Raw genomic sequence first — 24,239 nt, 5'->3', positions numbered from 1 at the left:
TTATAAGAAGATGGAAAGAATTAGCTCTCTTTTTCTTCATCATGTGAGAATATCACAAAAGAAGATGGCCATCTACAAACCAGGAAGACAGCCTTCTCTAAGAACCTGGCCATTCTGATCTAAGACTTCAAATCTCCCAAACTGGGAGAAATAAATGTTTGTTGTTTAAGATACCCAGTCTTTGTATTTTGTTATAGAAGCCCACATTAATGAAGACATTTATCATCCATAACAGATTTACTGAGTACCAGCCTTTGCCAATCCATTTAGACATCATGACTTAGACCTTGAGCCCACCCCTGCAGGGCTAGACCCATTGCTAGATAGGTCCTTTGTACCTGTTCTTCCCCATGCCCTTGCTCTAATAGTGAGCTCCATTACAACAAACTTCAAGACTGAGCTCATATATGATCCATACAAAGAGAAAGCCTTCTTCTTTATTATGAACAATCAAAGCTAAGCTTAGTTCTTATGTTTTCAAAGACAGATTCTCTGATTACCCTTATAAATATTTCCTTTCTTTGAACTATTACAATATTTTCAGTCTATATTACAAAATTTAGCTCTTAATTCTGCAATTGATTTATTTTTGTGAAATTTTCATGTAAATTGATTTTGTTTTGACAACTAGATTATGAAGTCTTCATGATACACTTTTGGATGTATAGTCTGAGTCACAGAATATAAAACCTACAATCATCTAGGAATTAAACATAACCATTTTTTTCTTGCATAGAGTTTTATATGCTTTTCGTGGATACGAAATTCAACTTTAGGCTACACAGTATATTGTGTCATGGTCTTTTTAGGATGTCTTTTATTGTTACGAATTTAATTAAGGTTTAATGTAATTAATTTTGCAGTGGTTTTCACTTTATATTTATTAATATCAAAAGTCTTCATTTCCATAAACTCAGTTGAATATTTAAATACACTTCCTTCTAGTTCTTATTTTTTATTACTTTAATTCACATAGTGCATTATTACATTTGCAAATACATGCACACATTGAATATGCATAGAAAAAATGACAGGAAGCATAAAAATACTAACATGATTTATATTATGTATCTGAAAAGTGATTATTTTGCATTTTTCTACATTTCTATATATAATTTTATTTCTTTAATATGCAGTTCCTTTCATAATTTAAAAGAAATTAATGAAGAAATCTAAGAAATTTGGAATGTAACTTTTTCTGTGCTTTCTTATAGTGTTATATTTAAAAATATTTTTTCCTGAGCCTTTAGTTCATTGAACTCTCTATATCTCCCTATATTTTTTCTTATATCTTTACTAAGTTTTCTTATAGTGGACCAAGATAAGTGTCACAATTAATGTGAATAGAGACTGAAAAAATAGAGACCCTAAATTCAAAGACCTAAACATTCTGTTTTAGTCAGGATAGATTATGCTATGGCAAAAGAAAAAGAAATCTACCTCTAGAACCGAAGCTTAAAACAGTAAATGATATTTCTGGCTAACATTACATGTCCATTTTTAGTCAGCAGGGTCTCACCACATCATAGCCACTAAGGGGCCTAGATTCACAGAGAAGCCATCATCTCAAACTTTATGGATTGCCTTGCCAAAACAGATACCTTAGGATGGTATCTCACCAGGACATAAAAATGCAGCCTGAAAAAGACACAGGTTATTTCCACTCACAGCTCATTGGCCAAAGTTAGACATAGGCCCCCAAACAAGGGAAAAGAAAGTATAATCTTACTGTAAGCCAGAGCCAGAGATACAGATATAATCAGTGAACAGTACTAATAACTGTCTGACAGCATTTTAATATTTAGCTAAGAATATTCTAGCACACATTTTCAAATACTAGAAATTAAATCACAGCTTAGGTGATAAGGAAATAATGGGTAAATTTTCATTTAAAAACTTTTCATTTTCCTTTGTTACAAAAAATAAGGATCTATTGAATGTTTTCAAATATTAAAATGAAATAAAAGATCTAATTAGTTGTGGTAATAATAGTTTATAAGCCCAGATAGTTATATACTGTTTACTTAATATGAAAAGGTTAACAGGGATATCATTTTGGCGATCATTTTTAGTTTTGTTAACTAAATTAAATAATGCAATTAAAGAAAAACGAATTTAAAAGAAAAAATTGTTGTCTTTCATGCAAGCCATTTGATAGACAAAACAAGGATATCATGAAACATTTAAGCTTTTTGTCAGAAATTGTGATAGAACAGCCTTACATTTCTCATAGGAGTCCCCAATAATTTAAAGAATTGTAGGAAGAGATAAAGTCAGAAGAAAATTAAATTGCTGAATATAATAAGTAACACATAAAAAAAATCAACAACAAACCCATGCCAAAACTAAGAATAGAGCTGGTTTGCAGTTCACCTTAATTATACTGTGGCTTTGAAAGTCAACTTTTGAAGGCTAACAAATAAAAGATCCTTCAATATGAATTTTGATATTTTCCCACAGTGTAAAGGGAATCTTTTAGATAAACATACTTAAAGAACCCAACAACTTCCCTATCATTTTCTGTTGAAGTACATTTAGTGATCTTTCCAGAATAAAATAAATACAGCTCCTATTGGCTTAATAAAAAATAATAAATGACTACCATTTTGTTATTTTCCTGCTAAGTAGATGTCTTCTTTCCACCTTTTGTATTTTTCCAGTGAGGTGAATCATATGAAGGCATTTATAAGGTTTACAATGTCAAAAGCTCTGTCATTAAACCACTAATATATGTCTATAGTGGAAACATTCTCTTGAGACCTGCTGCTTTTCATAAACTGCTTGATCTCCGACCTCATATTTTATAATTTTATCAGAACATTACTTACATATTACAATTCCTGCTTACTGGGAAGTGTTCCATTATTCTCCACGTTAAGTGTAGTCAATGCCAAATTTGTGATGAACTCATTCCTAATTTTAGCAAAGATATATAGATAGCAGTTTATATTGCTATGTTTTCAGGAATTATTCAAAGAGAGGCCCAAACTGGACCTATCCTCCAAAAAAATCACAAAAACAATTCAATGAGAAACGCCTGAATTCAGATCAAAGTTCTTGCTAGTTGACAAATTAAATCAAATCACTAACCAACAGAAGTCTTGCATTACACATTATTGATTTTTTAAAAGACATATATATATATATTTTTATTTCAGAGAGAGGAAGGGAGAGGGCGAGAGATATAAAAACATTAATGGTGAGAGAGAACCATTGATCTGCTGCCTCCTGCATGCCCCCTACTGGGGATCCAGCCAGAAACCCTGGCATGTGCTAAGACTGGGAATCAAACCATTACCTCCCGGGTTCATAGGTCAATGCTCAACCACTGAGCAATACCAGCCGGGCATATTACATATTATTTTTTATCAACGAGGGAACATTTAAAATATGAAGGGAGAGAAATTGGAGTCATTTGACAGGCAAGATTTTTAAATTATTATTATGAGATTGAAAGATTGATGGAATGCTTAGAAATTATAGAAGATAGTTCAAGATGTCAGGATATGCTGCGAAGATGACTGTGACAAGGAGAGTGGCAAGATTATGTGATGGCATTTGAAGTTCAGGCATTAGCTGCTCTGAAAAAATAGAAAAAATATCATGACTGATGTAGAAAATAAATGAGATTGTAGTATAGAGAATATTGAAAGAAGGGACGTTATTTAAAATGGACGTTAGAATTACTGGAAAATCAGTTCCTCATACATTTGAGGGAGCAATCAGCATTTTCCATAAGGATTCAGAAGCAATGAGTACCTGAATTTTCAGAGCAAGTGAAGAGGATCATTGGAGCAATATAGGAAAGTATTTCAAAAAGTTCAACACAGGTTGGGATGATAAACATGAGTCATGTAAAACTGACATGGTGGATGGTTTTGTCTACAGGATATAATGCAGAAGGAAAATGTCAAGTGATGCTTCAAGACAAGTGTGTAATTTTATAACAAAACCATCACGTACAAGGTATATGTTATCGAGGGTAAAGGGAAAAAATGAAGATGACATTGCTAACTAGCAGGATAAAAAAACAAGACCCAAATAGAGAGAAAATAGGACTAAGCTAGAAATTAATATAAAAATTTTAATACATCACCAAAAGGCAAAGATAGAAAATCAAGGACTAGAATAATGGTGGATGCGACATATTTATTGCATTGACTTGTTCAAAATGTTTTTTGTTTATTTGTAATACTGTATCTGTTTTGAGGAAAAAGAATCATTGTGAAAAAAGAACCATTTCACATTTCAACTGAGGGAGGCTGTAGCAGTACAGTGAAATGAGTGCTGAAGTTGGATAAAGAAGAAAGGGATTCATATCCTGGCTCTGATATGAACCAGATGTGTAATCAGGGACAAGTTACTGAGTGTTCATTTCCTCGTCTGTAAAAATGAAAATTATAATTGTGACTCAGACTGCTATCATTCAATAGCCACTCCTTCTTTCTTCTATGGGAATAAAAGTCACAATTTTGAGCATATGATTAAATTCTGCATATAATTGGATGTGTCATGTGGCAGCTTAAAGGAACCTTCCTTAGAAGATGACTGATGTGAAATCTTTGTCTCCTTTATTCTTCAAATCTTTTCCCCAGCCTGCTGGGTGGGATGAAGATATGAGGAATGAAGCTCCAGCTGTTCTCTTGGGCAAAGAGGATGGGACCACATGTTAAGGATGGCAGAACAGTGAACTAAATGGAGACTGGTTCCTTGAGGACTTTATGAAACAGTTGACATAGAAGTTTTCATACTTTCATGTAATACAGAAATAGATTTCTGTTCCATCTTTCCTGACATGTACTGACTGATTTCCTTCAGAAAACACTGTGGCACATTCTACAATCATTTTTTCCATTCTTACTTAGTGATTCTTTTGTTGAAGTTTAAGTCATCACTGACCATAAGGGATAAACCATAAACAGTTTATGTCATTAGTACAATATTAAACTTGGCTGCAAATAACAGAGGACAAAAATAATAGCAATTTAAATATAATGTTATTTCTTTTTCTTTTTCATGATAATGTCCAAAAGTTGGCATTGGTAGTTTAGAATTCACCTGGTAGGTATTTTTGTTTTGTTTTGTTTTTTACATAGTTTACAGGATTTAAGTTCTTTCTATCTTATAGCCCTGCCATGGGAGAATTCCATCCCTAAAGTCATTTCATGGCCCCAGGTATCTGCTCAAGCTGCAGTTATCACTCCTGCCATCTTGGCAGCAGGAAAGAGAAAGAACTAAAAAACGAAAGAGGCAAAGAAAGCATCCCCAGTGTCTTTTAAGAAGGTAATTTACTGGTTTACAACCTAGTGGCTAGATCTTAGTCACAGGGTCATAATTTCTTTCAAAGCAAGGCTGGGAAACAGTCTTTATTCTAGGTCATCATATACAAAGCCAAAAGTTGAAGGTCTCTTACTGGGAAGATGAGCAGAGAGGCAAAAAATATACATTTTAAAGTAAAAATAAAATTCTCTACTTCTCATGCATTGGGCATGAGCAGAAAGTACTCAGGGATGAGTAACTCAAAGGGGTGGTTAGAACTTGGGGATTATATAGCATGTGAACAAAAGAATTTCTAAAGAAGCAGTAAGACAAATGAAAAGAGGTTTAGGCTTTCAGGGTTAGCAAACTGTGGGAACATAGGTATATTGAGGGAACTAAAGGAAGATAAGGGTTACTTAGTAAGGTTTATTTGCATAGGTCCATTTAGGTGCCATCTCACCATTGTCTCTAATGATAGGGTTGTTAGCCCTTCCCTGAGAGCAATTTAAGTTCTGCTTTTAGACAGATTGGAGGAGGCCAGAGGGCTCATCTGGTGCCTGATTTTCCTCATTTGCCTTCAGCTCAAAATAATCCTCATGCCAAAGTGGCATATTTTGGGGCGGCAGCTACTGAACACCTTCTATTATATCATTCCCCTTTGCCAAAGGTAAGTTTAGGGATATATAACTTACGTAGTTCTGCCAGTAAGACGTGTAGAGAAGTCTGATGGGGGTTTCAAAGAAAGATCTTCCTCTTTGATAAAAAATAAAAATGAGAAAGGAGATGTTTAATTTGCATCCCGCTTTTATCTTTAGGATATGGTGCCTGAAGTTTGACTGCCATAATGCTCCCAGTAATGGGAAAGCTAAGAAAATCACATAGTAACTAAGCCTAGGACATTACTGAGCCTCTGAATCTACCTTGTAACCTCATATATACATATGGGCCTCTCATTAAATGAGTACAAATAAATGAATATATGACTTAAGTCATCTTTAGTAGGAATACCAATATTTAATTATTTAATCTGAAAGCAATGAAATTAACACACCCCTTCTTTTTTTTTTTTTTTAAAGCTCCCAGTTTTTATTATTTTTATTTTTTTATAATATATTTTATTGATTTTTGTACAGAGAGGAAGGGAGAGAGATAGAGAGTTAGAAACATCAATGAGAGAGAGTCATCGATCAGCAGCCTCTTGCACACCCCCTACTGGGGATATGCCCGCAACCAAGGTACGTGCCCTTGACCGGAATCGAACCCGGGGCCCTTTAGTCCCCAAGCCAATGCTCTATCCATTGAGCCAAACCGGTCCTGGCAACACACCCCTTCTTATTGACAAAATAAAACCTGAACTCTGTGGACCCAGTAGATAAGCTGCTTTATGACCCGGCTGTTATCTATCTTCCAACCTCATTTCTTTCCCTAGTCTCTTCTTCCCTTGTTCCATACATACTAGATTTAGACTCAGATATTTAAAGCTTATTTTCCTTGTACACAATACTTGGCCATGTCTTTACACAGAGTCAGTCATTTTGGACCCATTCATATTACCTGGGGTTTGGTCACCTGCATGTATCAGGAACAGACTATAATAAGTCCAGCAAATAGGGCTTGTTTTTCCCACTAATAAGTTGAGATACATGTAGGTAGTTGAGTTTTGGAAATTACCAAAGATTAAAGCTCTTTCTAGCTTCCTATTCTATTACATCTTGTGAAACGGCTTTACTTCTTTGGTCTCAGGATGACTACTGTGCTTCCAGATATTGAATCTTCAGCCCATGCAGGAAGACATAAAAAATAAAAGGAAAGTCTGTGTACTAGCTAAATCTGTCTGTTTTTAACAGAAATGCAACCATTTTCCCAGGAACTCCACCTGGGAGGCTTCTATCCAAACTAGCAGTCAGGGAAGCTGGAAGACAGTATCTTTAACTGAATATGGCACTAATCCAACAAGGTTAGGATTCTGTAAGCAAGGAAGTAAAATAGATTCTGAACAGACAACTAGGACTATCCGCTAATGTGTTCATTGTACTTTTAAGTTATCTTGATTATAATACTAGATATAAGAGATTGTTTACATCTATATCTGGCTCTCTATAAGATTATACCTGAGCAGTAAAAAAGGCAGGGTCTTAGCAGGAAAAGGATGGCATACAAAAGGGGTTTAAAGAGGAAACTATTTACAAAGGTGGGGACAAAATTATAGGAACAAGAGTTGGAGAAACACTTAGAGATTACCAGCAGAGGGCAGCAGATATCACCAAACTAGAGGCCCGATGCATGAAATTCATGCACTGGTGGAGTCCCTAGGCCTGGCCTGAGATCAGGGCTGTTTGGGGCCAAGTCGATCAGGGCCAGGTCAGAGAGGAGGTGACAGTCACCAAATGGGTACTGAAAGAATGGATGCCGCACACTAATGCCACCATTGTTGGTGCTCCACCACTGCACAGTTCCCCGCCTCCCCTTCTCCTTCTCTCATCACTGCACTGCCCCTGGGTGGGCAGGTGGCGGGCCAACTGGGGCCTGCCGGCCAAGGGGAGGGACAGAGCACAAGAGGTTGGCTACCAGCCCCAATGAGGGAGCCGGTCCTCAGCCCCCCTGGGAATAGGGCTGCATCCACTGCCCATCGTCCCAGTTCCCCATCCCAGCCCAGGGCCCAGCCCCATTTGGGTGATCATGGCCTGCCAGCTGGATAGAGGGACTGCAGGAGGTTTGCTGGCCAGAGGAGGTTGACTGTGGGAGTGCAATGACTACCAGGGAATAGCTCTTGCATTGAGCGTCTGCCCCCTGGTGGTCAGTGCATATCATAGCAACTGGTTGTTCTGGTCATTCCAATCACTTAGGCTTTTATATATGTAGATGACTCATGGGACAAGCGAATCAGCTGCTACCAGAATGGGTGACATATAAATCAGGGAGAATAAATACCTTGACCTCTGTCCCCATTCCTGGCAGTGCCTTCCAATGGGCAAACTTAATAGGAAGTCAGAGGGCAGGCAAAGCTCTGTTGATTAGAAGTCAGCTCCTCAGGGTTAAAGGCAGGCTGCAGAGAGACAGAGATGGATTTTTACTTATATTTTAAAGAATAATCGTGGCAGATTGGATCATTTCTGTGGTTAGTATAGTAGGTAATCCATAAGAATTTACAAAATAAAGTACTCTCAAATGAATTAAGTAGAGGGAAATACTCTGTTGATATGTGAACTAAGAATTTATATAGCTTTAAACATGAGTTAGAAAGTACAGTTTTAACCTTGGATTGAATTGGAGGGTTTTCCAAGTCAGCAAATATATATGAGACTGTATTTTCTCTGGATAATTCTCTACTTAAAAAATATAGTAAAAAAAAAAAAAAAAAAAAAAAAAATCTGAGAAGCTCATACATGTCCCCAAAGTAAGGAGATCTTCCTTTGGGACAACCATTTGGAGAAAAATCATATTAAGTACTTCCGGGTGCAGGGATTGTCAAACTGATATGATTTCATAGTTGGGTGACACTAGATGTCCTCTATCCTTCATCTAACTTTCCTAAATATATTGGGGAGATTATATATTTCATGTTGGTTGCTTCAGTATGAAAGCTAAGTAAATAAATGCCCTTTTAATTTTTTAGTTTTGTATTCAGAGAAAGACAAATGTCACATGATTTCACTTATGCATGAAATCTAAAACACACACACACACACACACACACACATACACACACACACACAAAATATATGAACAAACAAAACAGAAACAAACTTATAGACACAGAGAACACTTTGATGGTTGCCAGATGGGAAGGAGTGTTAGGGGGAAAATGAGTGAAAAGAGGAAAGGGTTTAAGAAGTACAAATTGATTGTTACAAAATAGTCATGCGATGTAAAATATAGCATTGGTAATATAGTCAATAATATTATAATAACTATGTATGGTGGCATATGGATACTAGATTTATCTGGATGATCACTTCATAAATTACAGAAATGTGCAATCACTATTTTGAACACTGAAGCTATAACATTGTATGTCAACTGTAATTAAAAAAGTTAAAAAATATATGTAAAAAACTTTCTGCACTGTGGTGACAAAACCCAGGTTTTATATAGTGAAAGGAAAAGAAAACCGCCTTCTTTCTGAGCTAGCAACTGGTAGAACAGCCAGAGGGACTATGAAGAATACACAGATTGTATGGGTACTTATGAAATGATATGCTGCAGGGTATGTGGCAGAGGTTGATGTGAAATATTTTTTTTTTATCTTCTATAAAATCTTTATTAAAATCTGCCTCTCTCCCAAATGTATTTGGTGTGAGATTTTCTCAGGGGAATACAAAAAGGTATTTAGTACTTAAAACTCCTGGATTGGAGTCAGTATAGACATGGGCATGCAACCATTTTCTTGGCCAGGGTATGAAAGACTCTGCTGTATATTTTTAAACGATGAGGTGAGGAGAAACACACTTGAATAATTTTCTGAAAGTGCAGATCAGGTACTCTGACCTGAATTCTGACTTATAAATCTCAATGGGCTCTAGGTGTTTTTGAATGATGTTATGGATAATTACCAAGTATTTTGATGACTTATCCTCCAGTACTGTGTTTACAGTTTAATTTGGGTGTAGGGAGCATGACAGTTACTCCCTTCATGGCTAGAAGGGAGCAGGATTAGCTCCCAATTACACATTTGAAAGTTTCTATTTCTCAAAATACGTTGAGACTTTTCTAGCATTAAAACATGCTACATATGACATAAAAACTGAAATTCCAAAAATATAGTTGTAGGCACTCAATACACAGTAGTACATATATGCAATATAATCTCTATTACAAATATATACATATTTTTATTTCTAGCTCCAAGTTACTGCTATACAAATGGTATAGAAGAATACCTTTATTTTTAAACCGATGTGGTATCTTGATAATTTAATGACTGTATAACTGTTTCTGAAACAGAATAGTTCTAAACGTTTACAATGGTTTTAAATTCCTCGAATCTTAAAAAAAAAATAAAAAATGAGGGCTTATTTTTAAAATGTAGTAAAAGTAACAAAACTCATGTTTGTTAGATTTTACCAATGGCAATTAACGGTTCATCTGCAGCTGTTCATAAAGCAAGAGAGTCCATTGCATAGTCTCAGGTTTAAAAAAAAAAATTCTACTTACTATTAAGTGTTGCAGTATATGATGAGTTAAACTAGCTTCTATTTTTTAAAAATATATTTTTAGTGATTTCAGAGAGAAGAAAGGAGAGGGGGGAGAGAGAGAGAAATATCTAAGACACATGTGTCAAACACAAGGCCCTCGGGCCAAATCCGTCCCGCCAGGCCTTGCAATGTGGCCCGCACCGTGCTGTCATCACTGCACTCCGCTGCGTTTCCATCACAATGACAGTTTATGACTGTTCAGTAAACCATTCGGCCCGCGATTTAGGCTGGATTTTAGATTTTGGCCCCTTCTCTGATTGAGTTCGACACCCCTAATAAGAATCATTGATCAGCCGCCTCCTGCACGCCCACTATTCCGGTTTGAGCCCACAACCTGGGCATGTGCCCTGACCAGGAATCAAACCCATTACCTCCTGGTTCATGGGTCGAAGCTCAACTACTGAGCCACACTAGACAGGCTAAATTAGTTTCTAGTAAGATTACACAGAGTTTTTTAACAAAAATAAACTATGTTTGACCAAGGTCTAGAATGAAAGACATTTTTTAACTTGTATATCAGTGTTGGGTTATATCTTTCTTTAAAATTTATAGTAGAGGCCCGATAAATGGATTCGTGCACTGGTGGGGTCCCTCGGCCTGGGACATCCCCCAAGAGGTCCTGGATTGTGAGAGGGCAAAGGCCAGGCCAAAGGACCCCACTGGTGGCACAGTTGGGGCCAGGGAGGGACCATGGGAGGGTTCCAGGGTGTGTCCAGCCCGTCTCACCCAGTACTGATCGGCTAGACCCCAGCAGCAAGCTAATCTACCAGAGTGTCTCCCCCATGGTGGACCGTGCATGTCATAGCTACCAGTCAAATGGTTAGTCACTTAGACTATGATGCCCAAAACTGATACATTTTGTTACATAGACAAATTAGGCAAGAGCAAGATTGGAGAGTCTACATAAGGAAGTGCTATACTTTTAGCACAAAGATGTGAGTGTGCATTTAGTTTTAATGTAGATTTGATGTGACTAATGGGAATAGATGTGATTAAAATTGTACAAGTTAAAAGACTATCAGCTATTTTAACCACTTAAAATTTAACCTACCAAAAAAGGCATTTATTGTAATTCCTTTGGGGTAGGTATGTTTGGATAAAATTTTTCACCATGATTAACCTGCTATTATTTAGAAAACTGTTTTTTTTTTTCAACTAGTGTTGTTTAATTTCTTAAAGTTTAACTGTCTCAATGTAATAAACATTGTGATACACTATGACACTTTTTATTTTCTTTTTAAGAATCTGGCTCTCTTTGGAATGCTTCCCAGGACCTTCTGGAAACCAGATTTTTTACATATAGGGACTTATAGTCATTAAATAGTTGTAAATATAGGACATGTACCACAAAAGAGCTCATTGTCTTTGTCTCACAAGTTATTTAATAGAGAGTTCCACTGATAATTTAGTTCACTGCTATATTTCAAAATGAGTTATGAATATTTATTAATAGAAATTAGGTGCAATTGAATGATGCTTTCAATATTTTCAACTCAAATCTGTTTCTGCCATTTTATCATACAGGCCCCAGGCAAAGACACAAACCTGGTGACTTGTAACAGGTCTACTTTTGGCTATGATTCCCTTTCTTTTTCCCCACTACCACAACTTATGCATTTCAAATTTTTCACATTTAGGGAAATAACGGAGCTCAGCACATCCAGAGTGCAATGGATAAGCCTCACCCTGGAAAAACTACCTTCGTGATCATAGTATCTCCCCTGCCAGGTAAGTATTTCCCTTTCAATTGAGCATGTTGATTGAGGTCAATAACTTCTTGCTTTCCATCTGGAAATCAATCAACAAACAATGCTCTTATCTTCTTTCTGGATTGGCATTCTGCTTTCAAACTTTTCTTTTTCCTAATTAGCAAAGTTTTCACGTAAGTATATGAATCCATATCACTACTAATGACAAAAGAGAATTGAATGAAGGCTAGTTCATCAAACCCCAAAGTCAGATTGGTTTAGATTAAGATGGAATATTTAGGCCTGGTCTAGGGTTTTCAAAATTTGTACTTTAAAATCAGACTATGGTTAGTCAGGAGATCAGTAAAATGTCTTATTTGAAGCATTCCCTATACAGGCAGTCCTTGGGTTATATCGGACTCTATATGGGTTGTTTTGTGGTTAATCGCCTCCTTCCACTTATTTATAAAGAGAAAAAGTTCCGTCATTCCAATATATACACATATAGTGCTTTGTGATTTTCATTATTTATTTACCACAAGGTCAGGATTTGTTATCTTTTACTTTTTTTTTTTTTTTTTTTTTTTTTTTTTTTTTTTACCATTTCACTTCATTACTGCTGTGTATGTGCTCCATGTGAGTGACACAGTTGCTTATGTGGTGGGTTTTACTTACAGCGAAAATCGCATTACATCATGCTGTAGGAACAGATCTCCAAAGTAACCCAAGGACCTACCGTAGTTAAATCTGGGCCTGCACTAATCTTGGTCTTAAAGGGGTCAGGTTGCTTGGTAATTATATTGCTTTTGTCAAAGGTAAGCCCAGGAATGTATAGGAATAATAGCATATTCTTGGAGTGGCTCCTGAATATATAATTGTATTTTGCTTTCTTCCTCCTATTTTGGGTCAATTGCCCCTCTCCTTCTGTGGTTCTAGTGAGATTTAAAATTTAAGACCTTTCCTCTTCAGGTATAACACAGAATTCTACTTGTGCACATTTAAATAACCATTGATACTTCTTTGAGCTGGAATTAGAGGAAATATTTGTCCAATAATGAGTTGACCACTAAGCTAACCCAATAGAGACTTGACAAAGAAAGCAGACCATAAAAAATTAGTCCAGGAAATTCACTGAAAACAAAACAAATAGCAAACAACCTCTGGGGAAAGGCAATCTAATTTCCAGAGTTACCACAGTATTTTTTTTTAGTATCTACTTTTCAATGAAAAAGTGAAAAGTCATGCCAATAATCAGAGAATATAGCTTATACATGGGGGGTGGGGAAGCAGTCAGTAGGAATTGACCTTGGGGGCCACAGTTGTCAGTGGGTCCAAGCAGTAGCTGCTGGCCCCAACCACCCCTCTGGGGCAGCAGGGGGGGAGGTGGAGAAGCCCTGAGGGGCAATCAGGGCTGGCAGCTGCTGCTCACACTTTCTGAAGTCGCTGTGTGATTACGGCTGGCACTGGGGGCTGGCAGCAGGTGCAAGTGGCAGTTCTGGTGCTGGCGCTGGGGGCAACAGCAGGTGTTACATTTTTGGATCTTTTTAAATATCTACTACGTTCTTAACATATTCATATTCTGTTTTATATTATGGAGCATGTTATAAAACTGTCATGCTATCCCTATATATTAATCCCATCATGTGTCAATTCTAGATTGATTTAACTAATTTTTTTCTACTCTTTATGGATCTTAGAGCTTGCTTTCTTAATGCCTGACAATTATTTATTGGATGCTAGACATTGTCAATTTTCTTGGATGCCCATATTCTTCAAAAGGTTCTTGAGCTTTGTTTATGGATGTAGGTAAATTTGAAACAGTTTGATTCTTTGAGTCCTGCTGGTAAGGATTGTTTGGCAGGAGCAGAACAGAAGTTATTTTAGGACTAATTTTTTCTACCACTTTGAAAATACCCTTTAATATTTTACCTGGTATCCCATGTATTGCAAGATTTTTCTACTCTAGCTGGTGGAGACATAATTACTCCTGGCCCTGTTTGAACTCCAGGGAATTTTCTGCCTGCTCCATTTAATAGTTTTACTTTTTTAATTTTTATTTTGGTGGGGGGTGTTGTTTCTTTTTTAACCTGGTCTCCAGTAGGTTTCTTCATACATACACTGATCAGCACCTAGTACAATATTCAAAGCTTACCCAGAGTGTTTTCTTTTTCCATCAGTGAAGCTTCCTCTTGTCTAGTATTCTGCCTGCGAACTCTACCTACTTTGGAGTCCTTGACTACTAACTTTCTTCTCCTCAGCTCAGATTGTGGGGTTCTTCCTGAGTTTCTTTAATTTGCCCAGAAGCATGGAAATTTTCTTCATGAATTAAACTGACACACTTCTAGAGCTTTCTCATTTTTTTTCTCCTTTTTCATGGATTAGCATCTGACAAATCTGACAACTGTTATTTCATATGTTTTGTCCACATATTAAGTGATTGTAGATTGAGGATAAATCCAGGCCTTATTGCTCCATATGGCCTCAAAATATACATATTTTAAGGGTGAGAACATAATCTATGCAATCTTAAAACCTTAGTTAGTCACTGTCAGATAGCAAAAACAAGATACACCAATTAGTGCCTGGAGTTTCCTGGACCTACTACTAATTTCATTGTGACAAACATAGGGGACAGATCTAAACCAATACATATTTGTTGGGGAAAATTAAGACCTAATTAACGCACATTCAAAATCCTGGATTTAAAAAAATTCAGACATATAGGAACACAGTCCACACACAATATAGATTGTTTTTCTGTAAATAATTGATATCAGGAATTGAAAACCACCTTCATCAAAAGTAATAAAACGAGAATGGCAACCAATAAACTTACAAAAATTTGCTATAACAAAGGAGAAAAAAAGGAGGAAAAGGAATGTTATGTAAAAGAGATCTCAAACATAATATTATTACACTAAATTCATGCCAATAGAATAGTTATAAAATACCATTAATATAGTCTTGCTCTTTACTTTCCTGACCAATGATAAATTTGAAAATCTTTTCATGCATCATATATCATATGTTTAGTTTGACTTTATGAAGTTGAAAACAAGTAAAACAACTTGTTTTAGGAATACATATGCATGTACATATATGTTTATAAAGCATGTGTAACATGCATGTCAAATAAAACATTTATGTGATAGAATTCTATTTTTGAAAGGCAGAAGTATAATAAAAAATAGTAATTAGTTTGGATGAGGGTGAGAGATAGAATGAGGGAGGTATAAACAGTTGTTGATGTACTCAATATTCCAGTTTCTAATATTGAATGGTGGTTTTATGGATGTTTATTCTATTATTAATGTTATTAAAAGAAAAATAATAAAAAACAAAATATGTTCATTAATGGATTAGTGATGAAAGTATGTTAACCAATTAATCTAATTTTATTCCCCTTATCAAACAACAACAAAGAGATATAACAAGCAACATGGAGAAGGAAGGAGAGAAAGGGAGAAGAGGAGGAGGAGGTGGAAGGACAGAAAAAGAAAATAACAGATTTAGATCTCTCACAAGAGAAAAATTGCAAAGTGAATTAAAAACACATGATGAAGAAATTGCTTCCATGAAACAAGATCACTGGGCAGAAACGCCCAAGAGCTTTCTTTGGGAGGAGATGCTGAGATAATAGAAAGAATGAAATGTGAGATGGCAAAGCTTGGGAACTATGAGGGGAAAAAAAATAGAAGAAATAGATAAAAGAAGAGATTCAAGGGAGAGTAGACAAGAGAGACTATTAATAACAAATATGCTACTATTAGTATTTTATTGTATCCACTATTTTATTTTCATTTCTTGCTCTTCCCCACTTTTGTATCTCCTTTTATATCTTGTAGTTGATTGTAAGAGAACTCGGTTGAAAAAAGAGTAAAATACAAAACATGAAATGGTGATGAAAGAACAAAAGAAGGATCAGTGAGTAAAGGATAAATATGGAGGACAGGCAAAGAGAAATTTTGCAATTCCCAATGGAGAAAAACAAATGAATGGATCAGGGAAAATATTTATAATCCACTTTCTGGAAATAAAAGGCCTTTGAATTTACATAAGTACATATCATGTCCCAGGGGAAAGTGTGCCAGGAAAGACAACATAGAGCTATAATTAAATAAACATGATGATCTGCAAAGACGGAGAAAGAAAACTTTAAAGAATGAAGCTAAATATAATTACCCCTAAAGGCGGAAAACATCAGGTTGTCCTGACGTCTTTACAGTGAAAGTTAATGCTTCTCCATAGAGAAAGTGAAGAAACTTAGGTAAAAAAGTCAAAGAAAGAAAGCATGATCATGGATTTTATACTTCCTCAAACTGATGTTCAGTGTAAGGCAACACCACTTGCTACATTAAACATCAGATTCTTAGGAAATGCTGTTCCCATGAGACTTCTTGAGGATTCTCATAAAGAACTTCAACTAGACAAATGGAAAGTAAAATTAATATAAAAGCACAGTTAATGAGCACTGACTCTTTAAATAGATCTACCTAAAACATTGAAACAAGAGTAAAAATTAAAATGACAGAACAAAGAGTGCTATATACTCTGATGGTATACAAAAATTTACAACAAAAAATAGGAGTGGAAGGAGGAAAGAAGTTTGAGTAAATTATTTCTCCTGATTAAAAAAACAAAAACAAAAACAAAACAAAAAAAACACACACCAAAAACCTGTAGTGGAGAGTGTCAAAGTAACAAATGAATTAATAAGTATCCAATCTATTTGGGACCAATAACTCAAATACTAATATCAGATGGTGGAGGAGAGAGAACAAAAGAAAAAAAAAGGGAATTGAATACACTAGAGAAATCAATAAGAACTAGATAAGTGAATGAATAATGACAGACTACACTTAATCAAATTGTCATATTGACAAGAACTTACTTATTTTAAAAAGGTTTTCAGGTCACATATTAAAATCCAATTTTATGTTGTATACAAGCACTACACCTAAAACAAATGAGTCATAAAGTCTAAAAAGAAAAAAGAAAAAACCCTGATAAATACCAGGCCAGTGAAAACAAAAGCAGGGGTTGTAATTTTACTATCCAGTAGATTAAACTCAGAACTTAAAGTATTAAAGAAGGGTACTTTTAGTGCTCTAATGGACAATTCATAATAATTGTAGATATCTGTGCATTAAATAATATAGCACTAACATGGGCCCTGGCTGGTGTGGCTCAGTTGTTAAGACTGTTGGCTCTCGCCGAAACCAGTTTGGCTCAGTGGGAGAGCGTCGGTCTGGTCGATGTTTCTCTCTCAACGACATTTCTGGCTATCTCTCTCCCTTCCTCTCTGTAAAAAATCAATAAAATATGTTTAAAAAAAAAAAGAGAGTGTTGGCTCTCTTACTCAAGAGTCACAGATTTGATTCCAGGTCAAGGGCGCATATCTGGGTTGCAGGTTTCCCCGGAGAGTGTGTCTCTTTCACATTGATCTTTCTTTCTCTCTCCTCCTCCTCCTCCCTTCTTCCATTCTCTGAAGATCAATGGAGAAAATATCCTCAGATGATTAACAAAAGAGAACAACAACAACAACAAAAGGAAATGATTTACAACATCTAAGTAACTACATACTCACACATTCATACATGGACAAACACACAACTACTACAAACTAGTAAAAGAAAATTAACCATATGCCAGACCATAAGAAAAACCTAAATAAATTCTAAAAATTGGAAATAACACATAACAACATTCTGTGATCCCACTGTAATACAACAAAAAGTTATAAAAACTGAGAAAAAAAATTAAAGAAGAGGAGAAAGGAATCAAGAAAGAAAAGAAAATATAAAACTTTACCTTAAAACTCTTGGGACAAAAGAATATCCAAACATAATTTATAAATAAAAAAGAATGATAATGAAAATACTAACCGTTAGGACTACTGAGTACAGTGAAAAGCTCATGCTTTATTAGTTTTACACTCAGGGTAACTAAGGGACACTAGTGCATTTTACATCTTGTGAACTTTGAGTCAAGTGAATGGATTATGTATTCAACAATTAAATTTAAAATGTGTGTTCTTTAAAAACATGAATATTTTTATACATCTAGAATAAAGTTTTCCATAAATATTTTTGCTGATCAACATTGACAAGGGATTATACCTGTTTGTGCAGATCTTGATTGGTTGACTTTAGATATGCTCCTTTCTAGAGCCTAAATTGTAGCCCTCAATTTGCACATTAAAAAAAAATGAAGTAGTGAGAAAATAACCAAGCTGACAATAGCAGATGCCCACTGGCACTCAGGGAGAATAAGGAGGTCTCAATCCAATTCAAATCCTTGTCATGGAACAAGAAGGAATTTAAGAGTGTAGCAGAGCCAAAACCGGTTTAGTTCAGTGGATAGAGCATCGGTCTGTGGACTGAAAGATCCCAGGTTCAATTCTGGTCAAGGGCATGTACTTTGGTTGCAGGCGCATCCCCAGTAGGGTGTGTGCAGGAGGCAGCTGGTCGATGTTTCTCTCTCATTGATTCTAGCTCTCTATCCCTCTTTCTTCCTCTCTGTAAAAAATCAATAAAATATATAAATATTGTAGCAGAAAGATTTAGCAAAACAGAGTAAATTTATTAAAGCAATAGTATGCACTGGAGAAATAGGAACAGGTGTCCTTGGAGAAAGCGATGCTCCGATGGGGTAATGGGGTTTGAATAAAAGGTTATTATTCAACACTAAAGACCCAGTGCATGACATTTGTGCATTAGGGGAAAGGGGGTGGTCCCTCAGCCTTGCCTTTGCCCTCTTACAGGGCAGTCAGACATCCCTGAGGGGTCCTTAGCACTGCCATAAGCCAGCTTCTGGCTGAGCATCACACCTGCAGTGAGCGTCTGCCTCCTGGTGGTCAGTGTGTGTCATAGTGACCTGTTGTTCCGCTGGTCAGTCAATTTGTATATTAGGGTTTTATTATATAGGATGGGCAGGGGTGGGTAGGATGGTCCTTTGCTTTTGTGGCTGCCTATTTGGCTCATCCTTGTCTTTCCTCTCCAGATATATTTTTTTTTTTGGTCCTCCCAATTATAGGCAATTAGAGAGGGGAAAGTGAAGGTAGAATCTGTGATGTTTCAGTCAAGACAGAGAAGAGGAGGGATAGAGTTTGAGGAGTTTGTTCCCTATTTTAACTTTCCTGCCTCAACAGAACGTAAGTCTTCTATTACAGTCCCTTTGTCACTTACCATTTTGACTCTGCCACTTAGTCCATGAAACCTGGGTAAGTTTTCTAGCTGTCATATTCAGTACAGGCTGCTACAAAAAATAATCACAGACTGGGTGGCTTATAAACAACAGACATGTATATCTCAGAGTTCTAGAGGTTGGAAGTCTGAGACCATGGTGCCAGAATGAATGAATTCTAGTGAAGGCTCTCTCCTGGGTTGGGTTGCAGATTGCTGATTTCTTCTTGTATCTTCACATGGCTGAGAGCAGTAAGAGGAAGTAAGTTTTCTTGTGATTTTTATAAGGGCACTAATCCCATTCATGAGGGCTCCACCCTCAGAACTCTTATAAATCTCATTACTTCCTAGGCTCTCACCTCCTAGTACTATCACTTGGGGGGTAGGATTTTAATATGTGAATTTTGTGGTTCACAAACATTCAGTCTATAACACTAGTGTCTTCCTTAAAAAATACATTGTTGCCGAAACCAGTTTGGCTCAGCGGTAGAGTGTCGTTCTGCGGACTGAAAGGTCCCAGGTTCGATTCCAGTCAAGGGCATGTACATTGGCGGCTGGTCGATGTTTCTCTCTCATTGACGTTTCTGGCTCTCTATATCTCTCCCTTCCTCTCTGTAAAAAATCAATAAAAAATATATTTTAAAAAAATATATTGTTGCTATTTTTAAGTTAGGATAATGAAATTTTTTCTTAAGGCTTTTTAAAAGATTAAAGTATATGATAGATATAAAATAATTGATAGTATATAATCATTAAATAGTGGATCTTATCTGCTAATGTATATAAGTAGGAGTCAGCTTTTGTACTGGGACATTAGGTTTTGGAAAGATCCATTTGAGAAATATTTATTAGACACCTACTATGTAGTAAGCACTATTCTAAGCCCTCAGGATACAACTATGAGTAAAATAGACAAAAACTCATGGGATCTAATTCCTTGAAATAAGCTGATACAATCAGCTTACCATTTTTTAAATTAAAAAAAATATATTTTATTGACTTTTTATAGAGAGGAAGAGAGAAGGATAGAGAGTTAGAAACATCAATGAGAGAAAATCATTGATCAGCTGCCTCTTGCACACCCCCTACTGGGAATGTGCCCACAACCAAGGTACATGCCCTTGACTGGAATCGAACCCGGGACTTTTCAGTCCGCAGGCTGACGCTCTATACACTGAGCCAAACCGGTTTCGGCCAGCTTACCATTTTTTAATCTTTACAGTGTTAGACAATAGGGCATGAAGAAGAGCCCCTCCTCCCACAATGTCCCTAGCCATCTCTGTCATTCTCAGACAGAAAGATGTCAAGTGCACTGGCTCAGACTCTAGTGACTACTTCTGACTTCAGACACTGGAGTGTCATTTGTCATAGTACTTTCTGGACAAGCTGACATTGTATCTGCTTGTCCTGAAAACCAGTTCAAGATATGTAACATTAATTTCCCAAGGATGCATTTCCAGAACAAATGTCTTCACTATAAAGTAAATTTCACATCAACAGTAACAAGTAGACATATAATTAAAGCATGTAATTTCTGGCCATTCAGTGGCTATCAAAAGAAACTCAGTTACTTGAAACAAACTAGGGATCCATTAGATAAGTCAATTGCAGGGCGCAAAGAACATTCTGTCATACAGGAAAACATGATTGTATAGCTTTCCCAGAATGTTTTAGCATGTGCAATTTAAAGTACCCTTAAGCTGAACCAAAGACAACAACTTGTGCCTTAGTCAATACTTCTTTCTTGAGACTCCTTGACATTCGTTTGTTTTATTTAATTGACAAGGATAAATTAAGTTGGGAAAGAAGTTGTATTTCTCTATTCAGGGAGCATCCGGATGAGGTCAGAAATAAAGAAAGCACTCAACTGTGTAACAAGTGTGCATTCTCAACCTGTGTAGTAAAGAAAGAATTTCTGAAACACAATTCTGACATTGTCTCTGGTTGCTCTGCATAAAAATTATTCAATGTATGTTCCACTTAATATATAGTTCCAGGGATTATCAGATAAGGAGTTACTTAAGAGTCCCAGGGCACATCTGTAGAAGTCATTCAGGAGGAGCAAAAAGGCAAATTTGACGAGAAACCTTATTCCTAAACCCTAAGCCCAACAATGTAAACTCAACACTTTTTGAAGAGGATTTTTTTTTTTAAGAAGTGAGAAATAAAAATCTGGCATAGAAATAAATGATTAGTCATAGCCATTTCCAAGGGTTGTACTGCCAGCCCTTTTTCCTTAAGTAAATTACTCTGAGTTCTCTGTAAACAATTACAAAGATGCTTATCTTAGGTCAGAGTTTCCCTTCACAGATTCAAATTTTGTCATTGAAATGACCTGGTCCACACAGAAACCAGTGGTCTCCGATTGTGAAGGTGTGATGTCTTTACATTGCTCTAAGTTAATCCAAGAGGGAAAGCTTTCCTTAGGACTCTGGATACATAACAAAGTGATATTTTCATGAAATAAAGTTTTCCTCCTCCCTGTTCATTTCAAGTTTACACAATGTCTTTGGGTAACAAATTAGGTTGGTTTAACCAAATAAAATATATTACTGGCCCACTAAATGAACTAGAAAATTTTACTCAATACTAAGAAGAAATGTACTCTTAAAATTGAAGGGTATCAGAAGACTATATGATTTTTCAAGTTTGAAGGTTAAGGAAGAAAACTTTGAGTCTAAGGCAAAAAAGGGATAAGGAGTTGGGCAACATTTTGGATAAAATAAGAGGTAATTAGCTCAGTAATTATAAATTCATTTGATCAACATATTCTACAACATGCTACTTCACTGAATAAGTTAACAAGATCATTTAGGCTTTTGCTTATAATAAAAACTAGATTACAGAGACAAAATGTATTTTATATTCTTATAACCAGTTTCAAACGTAGTTATAACAGGGCCCAGTTTGGCTCAGTGGATAGAGCATTGGCCTGCAGACGAAAGGGTCCTGGGTTCAATTCTGGTCATGGGGATGTACCTGGGTTGTAGGCTCCTCCCTGGCCCAGGCCCTGGTCTAGGCTCATGCAGGAAGTAACCAATCGATGTATTTCTCTGTCTTTCCTCTCTCTTCCACACTCTCTAAACATCAATGGAAAACTATCTTCAAACAGGAATATAATTAATATATTTATTTCTCTAAACATTGGTTTTTACTTTTTGAAGCTCTCTTGTACCAACACAAATAAATGGGCGCAAGAATTATTTAATACATTAAATAACAAGATTCTATTTTAATAAAAAGTTAAGAAAATAAGCTTAGCAGTTTGTAAAGACCTTATTTGTAAGGTCAAACAGTAATTGTATCTAAGTAGTATTTTAATAATCATGAAGATTTGAACATAAATAGCTTAAAATAACATATAAAAATTTCTAGACTAGTAATCTTTTTTCCATTTTCCTCACAACACAAAAGTGTCTTGCACAGAAAAAGAAATAAACCAACTTTATTATGCACTCAGCATAAATTTTTGATGTGTTGCCTAGTACAGTAGGTCCTTGGGTTACATTGGAGATCTGTTCCTACAGCACAATGTAATGCAATTTTCACTGTAAGTCAGAACCCATCTACATAAGCACCCATATCACTCACATGGAGCACACACACAGCAGTAATGAAGTGAAACAGAATAACAAAAATTTAAAAGAAAGATAACAATACCCGATCTTTACTTGTGGTAAATAAATAGTAAAAAACATAAAGCACATACATACATACATACATAGAAATGATGGAACTTGTTTTTTTATAAATGGGAGATGGTGAAGTAACTAGGCATTACTACAAAACAACATATGTCAAGTTTGAAGTAACCCAAGGATTGTCTGTAATTGCTACTAACAATTGTTTTTCAGGAAATTAATTTGTACCTCTTATATTAATAGTTTTTTTAAAATCTTTGAGTTGAAGAACAAATAGGTAAATATTTTTATTTTAATCTGAAGCATTTTGAATGATGACAATCTAAAACATCTCACTTTAGTGTTATTTAATACATTAATAAAATGTTGTTTTTTTTTTTACCATATGTTTATCAATGCTCGTTCTAAAAATGATCACATCAAGACCTATATTTTTGCTAAAAGGTTTTGTAAATCTGAGCTTGGAGCAGCTTTAGATTGCATCCAATTTACATTGACTTGAAACCTGGGTGCAGACAATCTTAGGACATGAAGACAGTCAGATCCATGCAGTTAATGACCTTTTATAATGCACAAGGCCAACCAATGTTTTTATGGCATATATTCCCTTACTTTGATGCCTTTGAAACTATACTATCAGTGCTTTTTCAGTCAGCATAAAAGTCATTTCAATACAAAGTATTTCCATGGTACGTACTAGATTCACCTTAATGAGATACCATATTTTTCGGACCATAAGATGCACTTTTTTTCCCCCAGAAGTGGGGGGGAAAAGTCCCTGCGTCTTATGGTCCAAAAATAGCCTACACATATACTTTTAAAAAAAAGTTTTTTTACTTGCCCGGCTCTGTGTGGTCTCTGTGTGCTTGCCCGGCTCTAAAATGGTTCTAAATGCTGCTGTTTACTTTACAGGGTTGATTACATGTGTTTATGACTGTGATGTTGGGTTTTAATGCACATAAAATATTTTAGGACACTATTTGTTTCAGAATCTTTTTTTCTTCATTTCCCTTCTCTAAAAACTGGTGTGTCTTATGGTCCGGAGTGTCTTATGGTCCGAAAAATACGGTATGTACAAAGACCTATTCTTCAGGGAGAATGTTTATAATTGTAATCAACATATTCACCATATTATGCTGAAAACCACTTAAAGAAATTAATATTGAAGAAAAACAGTTTTAAAAACACTGACATGACCATTTTTCTTCTATTAGACAATGAAAACATTCTGATTACTCGTGGGGACTTTTAATATTTCATTTTCTTAATTAA

General features: G+C 35.8%; 1 pseudogene; it reads right to left on the bottom strand.

Annotated features, from left to right (window-relative positions):
* Positions 1-12,013: 12,013 nt before the first annotated feature.
* On the bottom strand, positions 12,014-12,190 carry LOC118718696 (annotated as a pseudogene).
* Between the last annotated feature and the right edge of the window lie 12,049 nt (positions 12,191-24,239).

Source organism: Pipistrellus kuhlii, unplaced genomic scaffold (assembly GCF_014108245.1).
Source record: "Pipistrellus kuhlii isolate mPipKuh1 unplaced genomic scaffold, mPipKuh1.p scaffold_m20_p_14, whole genome shotgun sequence".
NCBI lineage: Eukaryota > Metazoa > Chordata > Mammalia > Chiroptera > Vespertilionidae > Pipistrellus > Pipistrellus kuhlii.
This window is presented reverse-complemented; position numbering and strand designations above follow the sequence as displayed.